This window comes from Panthera uncia, chromosome D1 (genome assembly GCF_023721935.1).
Source record: "Panthera uncia isolate 11264 chromosome D1, Puncia_PCG_1.0, whole genome shotgun sequence".
NCBI lineage: Eukaryota > Metazoa > Chordata > Mammalia > Carnivora > Felidae > Panthera > Panthera uncia.
In genome coordinates, this window is record NC_064808.1 from 32,066,975 (window position 1) to 32,081,032 (window position 14,058).

Here is a 14,058-nt window from a genome sequence, read left to right on the forward strand (position 1 = left end):
ACTTCTCCTCTTCACACACACACACATACACACACACACACACACACACACTCATCCTAGGAAATATATCCTTGAGATACAAATATACAATGTCTTGTGTTGGACTTGATAAAATTAAGAATTTATAAGTAGGGGTGCCTGGGTGGTTCAGTTGGTTGAGCTTCTGACTCTTGATTTTGGCTCAGGTCGTGATCTTGCTGTTCCTGGTTTTGAGCCCCACATCAGGCTTCTCATTGGCAGTGCAGAGCCTGCTTGGGATTCTCTCTATCTCCCTCTCTTTGCCCCTTTGCTGTGCTCATACATCTTCTCTCTCAAGGTGGCTAAATAAACTTAAAAGAAACCATATATATGGGGTGCCTGGATGGCTCTGTTGGTTAAACCTCTGACTTCAGCTCAGGCCAGGATCTCATGGTTTGTGAGTTCAAGCTCCATGCTGGGCTCTATGCTGACAGCTTGGAGCCTGGAGCCTGCTTCAGATTCTGTCTCCCTCTCTCTCTGCTCCTCTCCTGCTCATGCTCTCTCCCTCTCTCAAAAATTAACATAAAAAATTTTTAAATTATATATATAATTTACATATATATAAGAATTTATATACATATATGTAAGAATTTACAAGTAGATGGGGTAGGGCAAAAAGTGAGAGAAAAAGAAAATGGGATTCTTTTTAGATTTTCCTATGATCTGAAAATTTATCATAAGCCAGTATTTGACCTTGATCATAACAGGGCTCCACCATGAAGTTTAACTGAATCTGTTCCAAGAAGTTATCTAAATTTGGCAGGCATATAATGTTGCATACCTAAGGAAAGATTAGAAAAACTCACACAAATCTGACGTGAAGGAGATCAAGTACCAGTTGAAATAACATTTAGAAATAAGAACGCAATGTTATTTGTAGTAAAATACCATGGACTGCTTAATTAGGTACTGTGGTCTTATAAGAGTGAAGCATTTCTGTGCAAACCCATGCCAAGTGAGTTCCCCAAATGAGAAAGAGCTCATTAATTATACTCTCCCTGTGCTATATTTCTGTCATAATGATAATCAAGGACTTCACAACAAGCCCTGGTGGATTCTTGCTTTTATGGGCAAAGCCACTACAAAGTCTTGGGATGTTTTCATTTTTGTTACATGTAAGCCACAGTCCTGAAGGACTTTGTGTCTCCAATCAGAAGAAGTAAAATTGCAGCTTATACAATAGAAACAAAGTTGTATTTTAGCAAGGGGAAGTTTTATGTGCTGAGGAGTCATCCAAGTGGAGATGTGCAACACATAGTTGTACGTTTTGGTCTGATGCTCAAGAGTCAAATGAAGATAAAAGGTGAATGATTATAAATAATTATAACAGCAATATAATTAGTCACGGTTATATTACATGACAGTCATGATGCTTAAAAGTTTTAATATTGTTGTTTTATTCATTTCTGTCGATATCTTCTTGTTTAATCTGGGGAGTCTCAGAGAAGCTAAATAATTATACATAAAGAAAGTGGATTTTGTTACTTAGAAGGTATATTGAGTCCGTTGAAAAGCTCATAACTGCAAGTAATAGGAAACTAAACTCAAACTCTGTAATTTATTGATTCACATCATTGAAGTGTCCCAAACTAGGGTAGGTCCAGTTGAAATTTGGCCATAAGAACCAGATTCCATCAATTCCTGCTCTCTTCCACACATTTGCTCTAATTGACTAGTTTAAACCATATGCTTACTCTATCCCCAGTTAATTTTGGAGGAACATGATGTACTGACTCACTTACACCTTACTTCATGTGTATCCTTGTGAACCAGCCACTGCAGCCAGGAAAGAGGATGAGATTATGCTTATTGGTGAAGACCTAGAAAGACCTGTGCTTGCTTCCTTGATATGGGTATCAATCCTCTTCAAACTTTAGAACTGGAAAAAGTTGAGTTCTTTTGGAAATAGAAGGGAGCTGTTGGGGAGCCAAATAACAAGATTCACTAAGCAGAGTAACCAAGAAAGAGGATCAAAAATGGAATTCTGGGAAGGCAACATACTTAAGAGACAGGCTAAAGAAGTCATGTCATTAAAAGAGAATGAGAAAGAAGGTTTGAAGCAAGAGGAAAACTGGGGAAGAGTAATGTCTCAGACACTAAAGAAAGAATGAGTTTCATGAGTGCACTTGAGACTGATTATGTAAAATTCCCACAAAGAAGTCAATTTGATTTAGTTCTTGGGAAGTGAGTAAGTCATTACTAAGCTTTTCCAAAGCAATTTTAAATGAGTGGAAATAAGGATTTACTTTAATATGACCATAAAACCTCACTTGATATTTTATAATTTTCTCATGCTCTTGAAATATTCTAATTTTTTTCCCTTTAAAGGAGGAAATATTAAGAGTCTGATCCCATGAATATTGGTATGGTCTTTGTTGTGGAGGGTCCTCTGACATCCTGTGCTGCAGAGAGGTCTCTGTGGTGCCTCTGAGATACATGATCTCTGACCTGACCCTCAAGACCTTAGAAGGCACAGAGACTACAGCTACACGCTTGTAGACAAAGCATTCCCTCCAAGATTAAAAAGGCAGAATAAACCCAAATTTTTATCTACTGGGTGGGATTATTCACTGCAGCTAAAGATAGATCATTGCTTTATTCATAGGTTTGGGGAAGTCCAACAGAACTGAGTTGGGATTTGACTTCTGATTTCAGCCATGTGACCTTGCCAAATTACTACATCCTCTTGAGAAATGAAAAAATTACTACTACCCTGAAAAGTGTTTTTAATGTTGCATAAGACAATATACGTACATTAACCAGCATGACACATCTATTTGTTCAATAAAAGGCAGTTATAATGTCTCCTGTGCATCATCTTTATAGTTGCTATTGCCATCGGCTACCACAAGAAGAAGGCAGTATGAATAGTGATCAAGCATGCAAGAATGGAAATCAAGTTGCCTAGGTTTGAATTCTGCAACCATTTTATAAAAATTGTATGTCCTTAGGCAACTTTATCTCCGTTTCCTCATCCATAGGCTAATGGTAATCAATGGTACTTTCTCAAAGTGTTGTAAGGAAAATTAAGGCATGATAGATATAGAATTCTTAGGTCTGCCCCTGATGCTCAGTACTGAGCTCTACACATTAGTTTTAATTACTATTGTAGAAGGTGATAATGGGAAGATTTGTAAATTGAATACACTATCTCAGAGTGTTCCACTTCCCAGGGCATTTTGTATTACCTGACCTCATCTCTTGAGAATGTAGTTGGGTTTCTCTTTGGTTATCTTGAGTCACAGTCTCACGAAGAGCGTGTGACATCCTGGCAGGTGTCACACTCACTTTTGTGCCCAGCACTTGATGTACAATGTAGTTCGGAGAGCAGTAGGCCCCCACAGTGCAGCTGTAAAAAATTACTCATGACATCTTGTAACCCTGCAGATACAGAGTGATTTAACCAGAGCTCCACGGTACACTGCCTGGTATTTCTAACCCCTTCTCAGATGGGACAGAGTTTTGTATTCTCATGGTCTGTTCTGATGCTGGGCTTTTCACTTTTTCTGAATTTGTTCTGGAATATGAACAGTCTTGCTTTTTCTCTCCGGTTCTTATCAGTTCTGTAATGGTTTTCTCAGAAACTCAGTCCTCTCCTTGAATATCAGAAGAGAAGAAAGGAGAAAGAGAAAGATGATAGAAGACTGAGAGAGAGATCAAGAAACAAAGCACTTGGGTGCCTGAGTGGCTCAGTCAGTTAAGCACCTGATTCTTAATTTTGGCTCGGGTCATGATCTCGCAGTTCATGAGTTCGAGCACTGCATCAGGTTCTGCACTGATAGTGTGGATCTTAGTTGGTATTCTCTCTCTCTTTCTCTCTCTCTCTCTCTCAAAATAAATAAACTTAAAAAAAAAAAAAGAAAAGGAAATACAGAGCACTTACATGTGTAGTAAAAGTCCCTGAAGATTTGGGAGAACAAAGAGGGTAATATATGGCAAGGATTTTAAAACTTTCTAATTAAACATTAGATATTTCTTTTGTTTAAAGTCCTCATATTAAGGGACTTTTTTCAACATTATATAACCTTTCAATATATACTAGCCTCAAACCATCTAGCTGATTTCTCTCTTTTCCCTCTGTCTCTTATTTCTTTAGTCTTTTGCAACTTCATCCACCATCCTCCAATGTAGTTTATTTCTCTTTTGCTTCTTTGTCTTCTATCGAGATACAGCCTTAGGTTTTCACCTTCTCTAATGTGGCTTCCTTATCAAAGGAGTTCGTTGAACAAATCTTTTATCTTGTTACCTATGAGCAACATTTAGTAAAGTTCTGGCATATAATATGTGCCCAGTGAATATAATATTTAGTAATAATGGAGGTAGTAATTATCATTATTATGATTTTACCAAGGGAGAAGGCACTGGTTATGGGAGGGATATATGGTTGCAAAACATCATTCTACTGCTTACTTAGATAGGAAATTTGGACAAGTTACTTAACTTTCTTATTCTTATATTCCTCATCCATGAATTGAAGAATAAAATTAGTATCTACCTCAGAGAGTGATTGTATGGATTACAGGAGAAAATGTGTAATTTGCTTCGCACTATGCCTGAAGATACTTAACATTGAATTTTGTTAGTTATTATTATTCATGAAGTACATATTTGTTTAATAAACATACTGTCAAACTCTCAAACACTCACAGTCTGGTGTACCCATGACTTTCTTTCCCAGCCAACTTCTCCTTTTTTTTTTTTTAAGATTTTATTTTTAAGTAATCTTCTATACCCAATGTGGGATTTGAAGTCACAACCCCAAGATCAAGAGTCACATGTTTTACCTACTGAGCCAGCCAGGCACCCCATGCCTACTTCTGAATGACTAGTACAGTAGTCTGCAAATGGGAGTTTTTTTCACCAGTGAATTAATTAGGACACAAGAAAAAATATTAAGCAATTATCGTATATATGTTATATACAGACACATATATATGCCTATATATTACATATTATGTATCTGATATCTATGTGTCTTCTTTCTTATTAGCCTAATATGTATAATATACTAATATGATTTATGTTATACTATTATATATAAATAAAGTACATAATAATATAAATATAAATAATATAATAATTATTATAATGTATTTATCTTAATCTATAAATTTATATATTATATCTTCTATTAAATGTCTGTATTTAAATTCTATAATTAAATTCTATTAAATGTCTATATACTTTAAAATATGTATAATATATTAATGCATGTAAATAATTTATAAGTAGACAAAATATACCTATATAGAAGTGTGATGGAGACCTTTACAACTTTCTTGGCACAATAATATTTAATTTGCTACAACATACCGATTTGCCAACCTCCAGCCAAACTTGTAGGAAGGATGACAGTTGATATTTGATACAGGAGAGTCATGGCGTAAGCTACTACTTAAACATAATAGCTATCTAAGATGGAAGGGCTCCTATAATAATAATTACTCTAACAGCTAATATTTATTAAGTGCTTAGCATGCCTCAGATATTGGGTAAGCATTTTGCATATGTTAGCTCATTTAAACTTCATAAATACTTGGGAATACTATTAAAATTTGTATTTTACAGATGAGGAAAATGTCCTAATGAGGCTAAGTAATTGCAGAGTTACAAAGCTAGTGAGTAGTAAGGTCAGAGTTTGTACTCAAGCTGTCTGGCCATTCCACGAGTTATAACAATGACTGTCTGGTTCTAGTAATTCTCTGTCACACTTGACCAAATCCAATTTTTAAAATCCATTTACAGATCCAGTCTCATTTGAGCCTCATGGCAAATCTTTGAGCTGTAATTAACCATTTTCATAGATAGTGTCATTTCATAGAAGTTGACGTGCCGAAAGCAGGGGGCCACTAGATCACTGGTCTGCAAATTTTTTGTGTAATATTCTTTTTAATCTGTAACCATTGCTCTCAGGGAAAGCCTGAAATCTGGCAGAGCTGAAAAATCAGAGATTTGATGTATTTGTCTGATACTAACACTTTAATTCCAAATGCCAGTGTGAGTGTGTCGATCCTATCTTTTCTTTCTGATCAGAAGTGATTTTTTAATGAAGTTTAAATTCTATGCATTACATGACTCTGAATTACTTGTGAAATGGAAATTCCCTTTCTTCTGTTAAGGGCCGTTAAAATCCTTTCCTCAAGTTATAACATGTTGACTAAAGAAACAACCAGGCACCAACTCCTTTTTCTAAAGCATGACCAGGAGATGGTTTCACTACACCTCTTCGCTGACACCTTCATTCATTTCTCAGCTCTGGCAAAAACACAAACCTGTTCTATGCCTTTGTTAACAGGCACACTGACTGCAAAAAGAGGCAGTAGTCTGATTAAAGGTGATGGTGGGTATAGACATACACATTTATCGGGCAGGGCTGTGTTCTAATAACACCATATTTATAAAGCAGGCAAATCAAATGAGGGTTACATTTGGCCTGAGGGCCATAGTTTGCCAATCTTTGATCTATAACTACTGGCTCCAAACAACCTTCACCTTCAATAATTTAGGATATAGAGATTAAATACACATATAGCGTCCATATGTGTGTTATGTACAGTACATAATAATATCTCTGATGATGGAAGTCTTATTAAAATCCAAAAATATTTAGTAAGCTGAAATACTTCTAAACTGTTTCTCATTTTCAAAATAATGCTCTCTTTTAGCTGTCCTATCAGTGTCATGAGGCAGGAAGGGCTGGCATTTTTATTCATGTAGAAGGTGAAACTAAGGCACTAGCTAATTTGTAGAACTTGAACCAGGTCTTCAAAAAGCCAATCATGGGTCTTCTCTGGATGATTTGAAATATATCAATTACAGCAACGTTTGACCTCACTCAAATATATTTATGCCTGCATTTTACAATGTTACCTTTTAGGAAATATGGGTACTGGTACACCTAAATCAGTAATCAGAGGAGAATAGGGGCTTGTGGGTGACCCGTCGGTTAAACATCGAGACTCTTGATTTCAGCTCAAGTCATGATCTCACAGTTTGTGGGATCAAGCCCTGCTTCAGGCTCTGAACCTACTTGGGATTCTGTCTCTTCTTCTCTCTCTGCTTCTCTCTCTATCTCTCTCTCAAAATAAGTAAATACACATTTAAAAAAAAGGAATCAGAGTAGGATATAATTAAATTTTATACCAGTTTCTATTTCCTAATAAAGAGAGTTCAAAGGTTTTGTTATAGCATCATCAATATGGACTTTATTATATCTGTATCTGGAAGATCAAACACCCCTGCTCCCATACCAGACAAGGACTGGGCTCTTAACAGCATTAATTCAAAGTTTTCTTTACATTTTGTATTGGTCAATGGAGGGGGGGGGGTGTGTGCAAACCTGGATTAGTGGGTAGGAACTGAAAAAGAGCTGAATTACTCTAAAGAAGAAAATAGGAAGACTTTTATTTGATTAGTTGGCTGATGGATTTGACTCCTGCGGAGAAAAAGAGAGAGGAGTGGAGAGGAGAGGAGGGGAGGGGAGACAAGGAGATGAATAACCAAAAGTTGGTTTTTTTTTCTTCTTTTTTTTAAAATTTTTACTTATTTTTGAAGGAGAGAGAGCATGAGTGGGGAAAGAGCAGAGAGAGGGAGACACAGAATCCAAAGCAGACTCCGAGCTGTCAGCACAGAGCCCAACAGGGGACTCCAACTCACGAACAGTGAGATCATGACCTGAGTTGAAGACCAATGCTCAACTGACTGAGCCACCCAGGCACCCCCCAAAAGTTGTTTTCATTTTGCTGATGTAAACAGCCCTCCCATCTCTATCTTCCCCAAAGCTTTAGTGAAGTCTACTCCACATTACAATTAGTGCAAATTTATGTGTATGTAAATCAAGGAAAGAAGGCAGTTTTCCTCTTTGCAGTGGTACAGTCCGTGGACATGAAAGAAAAACCCACACTTGAATTAAATGTCCATTCTCTGAGCACAAATCACTGGCCTTTCCAAGTTGGAAAGGGCCTTCAATAATCAACTTGACACCCAGTAGTTTATTGGTCTACTTGAGCAACAGTGCTACTCTGGAGGCCACCCTGAGTGAGGCTATATTGTAGTCACTGTCCATTTTTGTCTTCCACTCATATACCAACTTGACTCATCTTTAAACCAAGCTTTGCCCTACTTATGCTCAATACTGAATTTAAAATTTCTACCATGGGATTTTTGGACAGCTCAGTCCGTTAAGCATCCAACTTTGGCCCAGGTCATGATCTCATGGTTCGTGGGTTCAAGCCCCACGTCGGTCTCTGTGCTGACAGCTCAGAGCCTGGAGCCTGATTTGGATTCTATGTCTCCCTCTCTCTCTTTGCCCTTCCCCTGCTCGAGCTCCATCTCTCTCTTTCTCTCAAAAATAAACACTAAAAAAAACCATTTTTTAATTAAAAAATAAAATTTCTACCATATAATGAATTTCTGCTGGAACTACTGTCTGGCTTTATGATTTGGTCAGTCCAACAGGAGCCAGGTCATGATGGGGAATTCTGTTGATGGGTTCCTTTGCTGTGCAGAAGCTTTTTATTTTGATGTAGTTCCAATAGTTTATTTTTGTTTTTGTTTCCCTTGCCTTAGGAGACGTATCTAGAAAATTGTTGCCATGGGCAATGACAGAGAATTTACTGCCTGTGTTTTCTTCTAGGGGTTTTATGGTTTCAGACGTCACATTTAAGTCTTATCCATTTGGAGCTTATTTTTGTGTATAGTGTAAAAAAGTGGTCCACTGTCATTCATTCTTTTAATGTAGCTGTTCAGTTTTCCCAACACCATTTATTGAAAAGACTGTCTTTTCCCCATTGTATATTCTTGTTTCTTTTTCATAGATTAACTGACCATAAATGCGTGGGTTTATTTCTGGGATCGCTATTCTGTTCCACTGATCTATGTGTCTATTTTCATGCCATTACCACACTGTTTTGATTGCTATAGCTTTGTAGTATATCTTGAAATACACTGATAGGAGATATCTTGAAATAGCTGTATATCGCTTTGGGTAGTAGGGACACTTTTAACAAAAGTATGGTCACTTGGTCTCTGAGGCCAAACTTTGTATCTCTACCAGAGTCCAGACCCAGCAGTCTTCCCACTGATTCTCCCACTAGGATCCGATATAAACTCATCAGTGCACATTTTTCCACAACATCTCCAATACCACAGATTTTGTCAGATCATGTGTCCCAAGTGGCTGGTCCACTTGTACTGCCACTTAGGTCTGCTCCAGAGCCCTTTCTATCTATGGGCCCCAATCAAAGATGACATGCTTTCATGGCACGCAGTGTAGAGTCCAGAGCAGTATTCCTGGGTATGAAATGAGTTGTCTCCAGGAAAAAAGAAAAAGAAAAAACGGACTTCCAGAAATTAGATTTCTTCGTGAAAGAGGATGCAATAATAATTTGTCTTTTACTTTAAGGAAGTATCTTGATATAACCCTGATTTCTGGCTTCCTAAAATGTTTCACTGAAACATCAAAGTGGGAGATCTCTCAATATTCATAGGATCTATCGAGTCATCTCTGCAGCACTTATATCTTAAAGATTTTTGCATTTTAGTCACCTCTAGTTTATTCTGTTCAAACAGCATGATGCCAATGTTGTACTAGATCAGTATGATATTCTGCAGTGTGTCAGGATAGCTCAGATTTTTTCACTATATTATGACATAAAGAAGGAAAGTTAACCTAATCTTGGGCTAAAATTATTGAATATATTGTCATCTATTTATTGTGAATGTCAACTCTTTCAGATCCTCAATCCTGTTTCAATAGAAAAGAACACTCACCAAATTAAGGGTCACACATCAAGTCCTGAAAAACCATACTATATCAATCTATGGTTTTATAGATATCTAGATAGACAGATAGATAGATAGGTAGATAGATGGATAATCTTGTTTGACATGTGATTGTGGCTACTCCTTGGTTAAGTGTGCGATAATCTATATAACTGTCCAGGTTCCACCTGGTTTTTACAGGAAGCCAGACTAGCATATGAAACAGAACTGTGAGAAGGATTCTTACTCCTGCTTTCTTTAAATCTTTTAATGCTTTAATCTGTCTACCATCTCTCAGGATGTGATGTTGTTTTTGATGTGCTATGTTGGACAGGTGTGGGAGGCAGTTTCAGAGGTTTCCATTTGACTTCTCCATTGTACTAGCAATTACCCCATAAGCCAAGGGCCCAGTGTGAGGGCTACTCCAATTTCCCAGGATGTCAATCACTAGTACACAGTCACGCATTGAGGAAACAGCCAGCAGGTGAGTTCGTGAACACAGTGGACTCATTGTAATGCAGACTTTGAGGAACATGCTGATAGACATCCTGGTATCAGTGTTTTTAAGACTTTTTTTTATGTTCATTTATTTTTGAGAGAGCGAGCATGAGTGGGGGAGGGGCACAGAGAGAGGGAGACACAGAATCTGAAGCAGGCTCCAGGCTCTGAGCTGTCAGCACAGAGCCTGATGCAGGGCTTGAACCCACAAACCGTGAGATCATGACCTGAGCCAAAGTCAGATGCCCAACTGACAGGGCCACCCAGGTGCACCCTGGTATCAGTGCTTTTAGAGACTGTGTTCTATTTACTATCTCCACAACTCTCATTGACTTAAGACCCTGTGACTGCTACCTTGACCTTGCCATTTGTTATAACAATTGTGACATCCTAGTTTCTGGCAGTTAAGTCTGTCTTCTAGCTTTTATTGGTTTAGAGCCCCATCATCCCCATTGCCATCAACGAGCCAAGTTCAGTTCCAGACCACTGCAATAAAACAAATATTACAATAAAGCAAGTCAAATGAATTTTTTGGTTTCTCAGTGCATATAAAAGTTTATACTAGACTATGTTAGGTTTGTTATGTTAAACATAATTTTATGTTAGACATAACTATACTAGTAAGGATTATGTGTACAATGGCATTATGTCAAAAAATCAGTGTTTATACCCTAATTTAAAAATGCTTTATTGTTGGAATGCCTGAGTGGCTCAACTGGTTAGCATCCAACTCCAGCTCAGGTCACGATCTCACAGTTCATGAGTTTGAGCCCCACTTCGGGCTTTGTGCTGATGGCTCAGAGCCTGGAGCCTGCTTCAGATTCTGTATCTCCCTTTCTCTATGCCCCTCCCTTCCCCTGCTCTCTCTCTCTGTCTCTCTCAAATAAATAAACATTTTGAAAAAAGCCTTATTATTAAAAAATGATGACCATCGTCTGAGCTTTCAGCAAGTCCTAATTTTTTTGCTGGAGGAGGGTCTTGCCTTGATGTTGATGGCTGCTGATTGATCTGGATGGTGGTTGCTGAAAGTTGAGGTGGCTGTGGACATTTAAAAAATAAGACAGTGAAGTCTGCCACATCAATTAACTCTTCTATTCATTAACAATTTCTCTGTAGCATGAGATGCTATTTGATACACTTTTGCTCACACTAGAACTTTTTTTCAAAATTGGAGTCAATCTTCTCGAACATTTTTATCAACTAAGTTTATGTAATATCCTAAACCTTTTTTGTCATTTCAATAGTCTTCACAGCATCTGCACCAGGAGTAGCTTCCATCCCAAGAAACCGCTTTCTTTGCTCATCTTGAAGAAGCAACTCTTCACCTACTCAAATTTATCATGAGATGAAGCAATTCAGTTCCATCTTCAGGTTCCACTTCTAATTCTAGTTCTCTTGCTGTTTCCATCACATCTGTAGTTACTTTCTCCACTGGAGTCTTGAAACTATCAACGTCTTCCATGGAGGTTAGAACCAACTTCTTCCAAACTCCTGTGAATGTAGATATTTTCACCTCTTCTCATGAATCACAAATGTTCATAATGGTATCTAGAATTGTGAATCCTTCCCAGAGGTTTTTCAACTTACTTTACCCAGATGCATCAGAGGAATTAACATCTATGGCATCTATAACCTTATGAAATGTATTCCTTAAATAATGTGACTCGAAAGTTGAAATTACTCCTTGGTCTGTGGGCTGCCGAGTGGATATCATGTTAGTAGGCACGAAAACAACATTGATCTTGTTGTATATCTCCGTCAGAGCTCTTGGGTGATCGGGCACACTGTCAATGAACACTACTATTTTGAATGGAATCTTTTTTTCCTGAGCAGGACATCTTAGTGGACTTAAATATTCAGTAAGCCAAGTTGTAAACGGCTGTGCTGTCATCCAGGCTTTGTTTTTCCATTTGTAGAGTATAGGCAGAGAAGCTTTAACATAATTATTAAAAGTTCTAGGATTTTTGGAATAGTAAAGGAGCATGGGCTTCAACATAAAGTCACCAGCTGCATTAGTCTCTGACGAGAAAGTCAGACTGTCCTTTGAAACTTTGAAGCAAGGCATTGACTTCTCTTCTCTAGCTATGAAAGTTCTAAACGGCATTTTCTTCCAATGGGAGGCTGTTTCATTTACACTGAAAATCTGTTGTTTATCATAGCCACCTTCATTAATTACCTAAGCTGGATCTTCTGGATAACAAGCTGCAGCTTCTGTATCAGCACTGGCTGCTTCATCTAGCACTTTTATGTTATGGAGATGGGTTCTTCCTTAAACCACATGAACCAACTTTCAAATTTTTCTTCTGCTTCTAATTTTTCTCCTGCAGCTTCCTCATCTCTCTCAGCCTCTGTAGAACTGAAGCGAGTTAGGGCCTTGCTCTGGATTAGGCTTTGGCTAAGGGAATGTTGTGGCTGGTTTGATCTTCAAACTTCTCTATGTCAACAATAAGGTTGCTTTACTTTCTTATCATTCATGTGTTCACGGGAAAGCACCTTTCATTTCCTTTAAGAATTTCTCCTTTGCATTCACCTCTTGGCTAACTGGTGAAAATGTCTAACTTTTAGCCTATCCTGGTTTTTGACATGTCTTCCTCCCTAAACTGAATCATTTCTACCTTTTGATTAAAAGTGGGACTTTTCCTTTCACTTGAACACTTAAAGGCCATTGTTGGGTTACTAATTGGCCTCATTTCCATATTGTTGTGTGTCAGGGAGTAGGGAGGCCTGAGGAGAGGGAGAGAGAGATGGAGGAATGATTGGTCAGTAGAGCAGTCAGAACATACACACTTACCAATTAGGTTTGCCTTCTTATGTGGGCAATTCGTGGTGCTCCAAAACAACTATGAGAGTGACATTAAAGATCATTGATCACAGATCACCATAATAAATATCATAATGAAAAAGTTTGAAATACTGACCATTACCTAAATATGTCATAGAGACATGAAGTGAGCAAATGATGTTGAAAAACGATTCCTATCAACTTGCCCTAGGCAGGGTGGCCAAAAACCTTCAATTCGTAAAAAATACAATGTCTATGAAGCACAATAGAGCCAAGCGCCAAAATGAGGTCTGCCTGTATTTGGGTTTGTTATGTGGTACGTAGCCCTCTGACTGGCACGTAGTACAGGTGGGTCCACAAAGGTCCATTTCATTTCTTCTCTTGCCCATTCTGAATGTTCTTTCCCAAGGGCTATACTTGGGAACAAGCTTACATAAAATGCTCCCTCAGTAAGCCTTTAATTCCTGGGAAGGATGGCATGTGAAATCGACTTACAAAAAGGTCTCATCCAAGACGATTCAGATCCTAAAAATTGTTGACCGTGTTGCTTTTATTCTAAGAAGGAGTACTATCTTTTTCCTTCACACTCAATGATTGACTAGTCCCTGTGATAAAACTTTACAATTCAAGAAGTCGTAGAACTTCAGCTGTATTTACATTTATGTGTGTGGACCTGTGAACTTTAGTGCAGGTAGGCAACAACATCTTAATAGTAGATAAAATAATGATTAACAGAAGCCAAAGTCCAAAAACAAGTCTTTAGCTGAATAAAAAGTAGTCTAGGTTGTGTGAAAATTGCTAAGTAAAGATTTAAAAATTTTTAATTAAATTAAGATTTTCTTATAAGTTTCTTGTAAGTTACTGTATTTATAACTTTATAACCTCAGCAGTAAGACCGTTTATTGAGTTATCATTTATTAAACCTCACCTGTACACCTGGTACTAGTTATCCATATGACCATAATACTATTCCTAATATTAATGATCTTAAGTACTTT

At 37.7% G+C, this 14,058-nt stretch overlaps 1 pseudogene; it reads right to left on the reverse strand.

Annotated features, from left to right (window-relative positions):
- Window positions 1–12,944, reverse strand: part of LOC125928970 (tigger transposable element-derived protein 1-like) — a 40,694-nt pseudogene extending 27,750 nt beyond the window's left edge.
- Window positions 12,945–14,058: the final 1,114 nt, after the last annotated feature.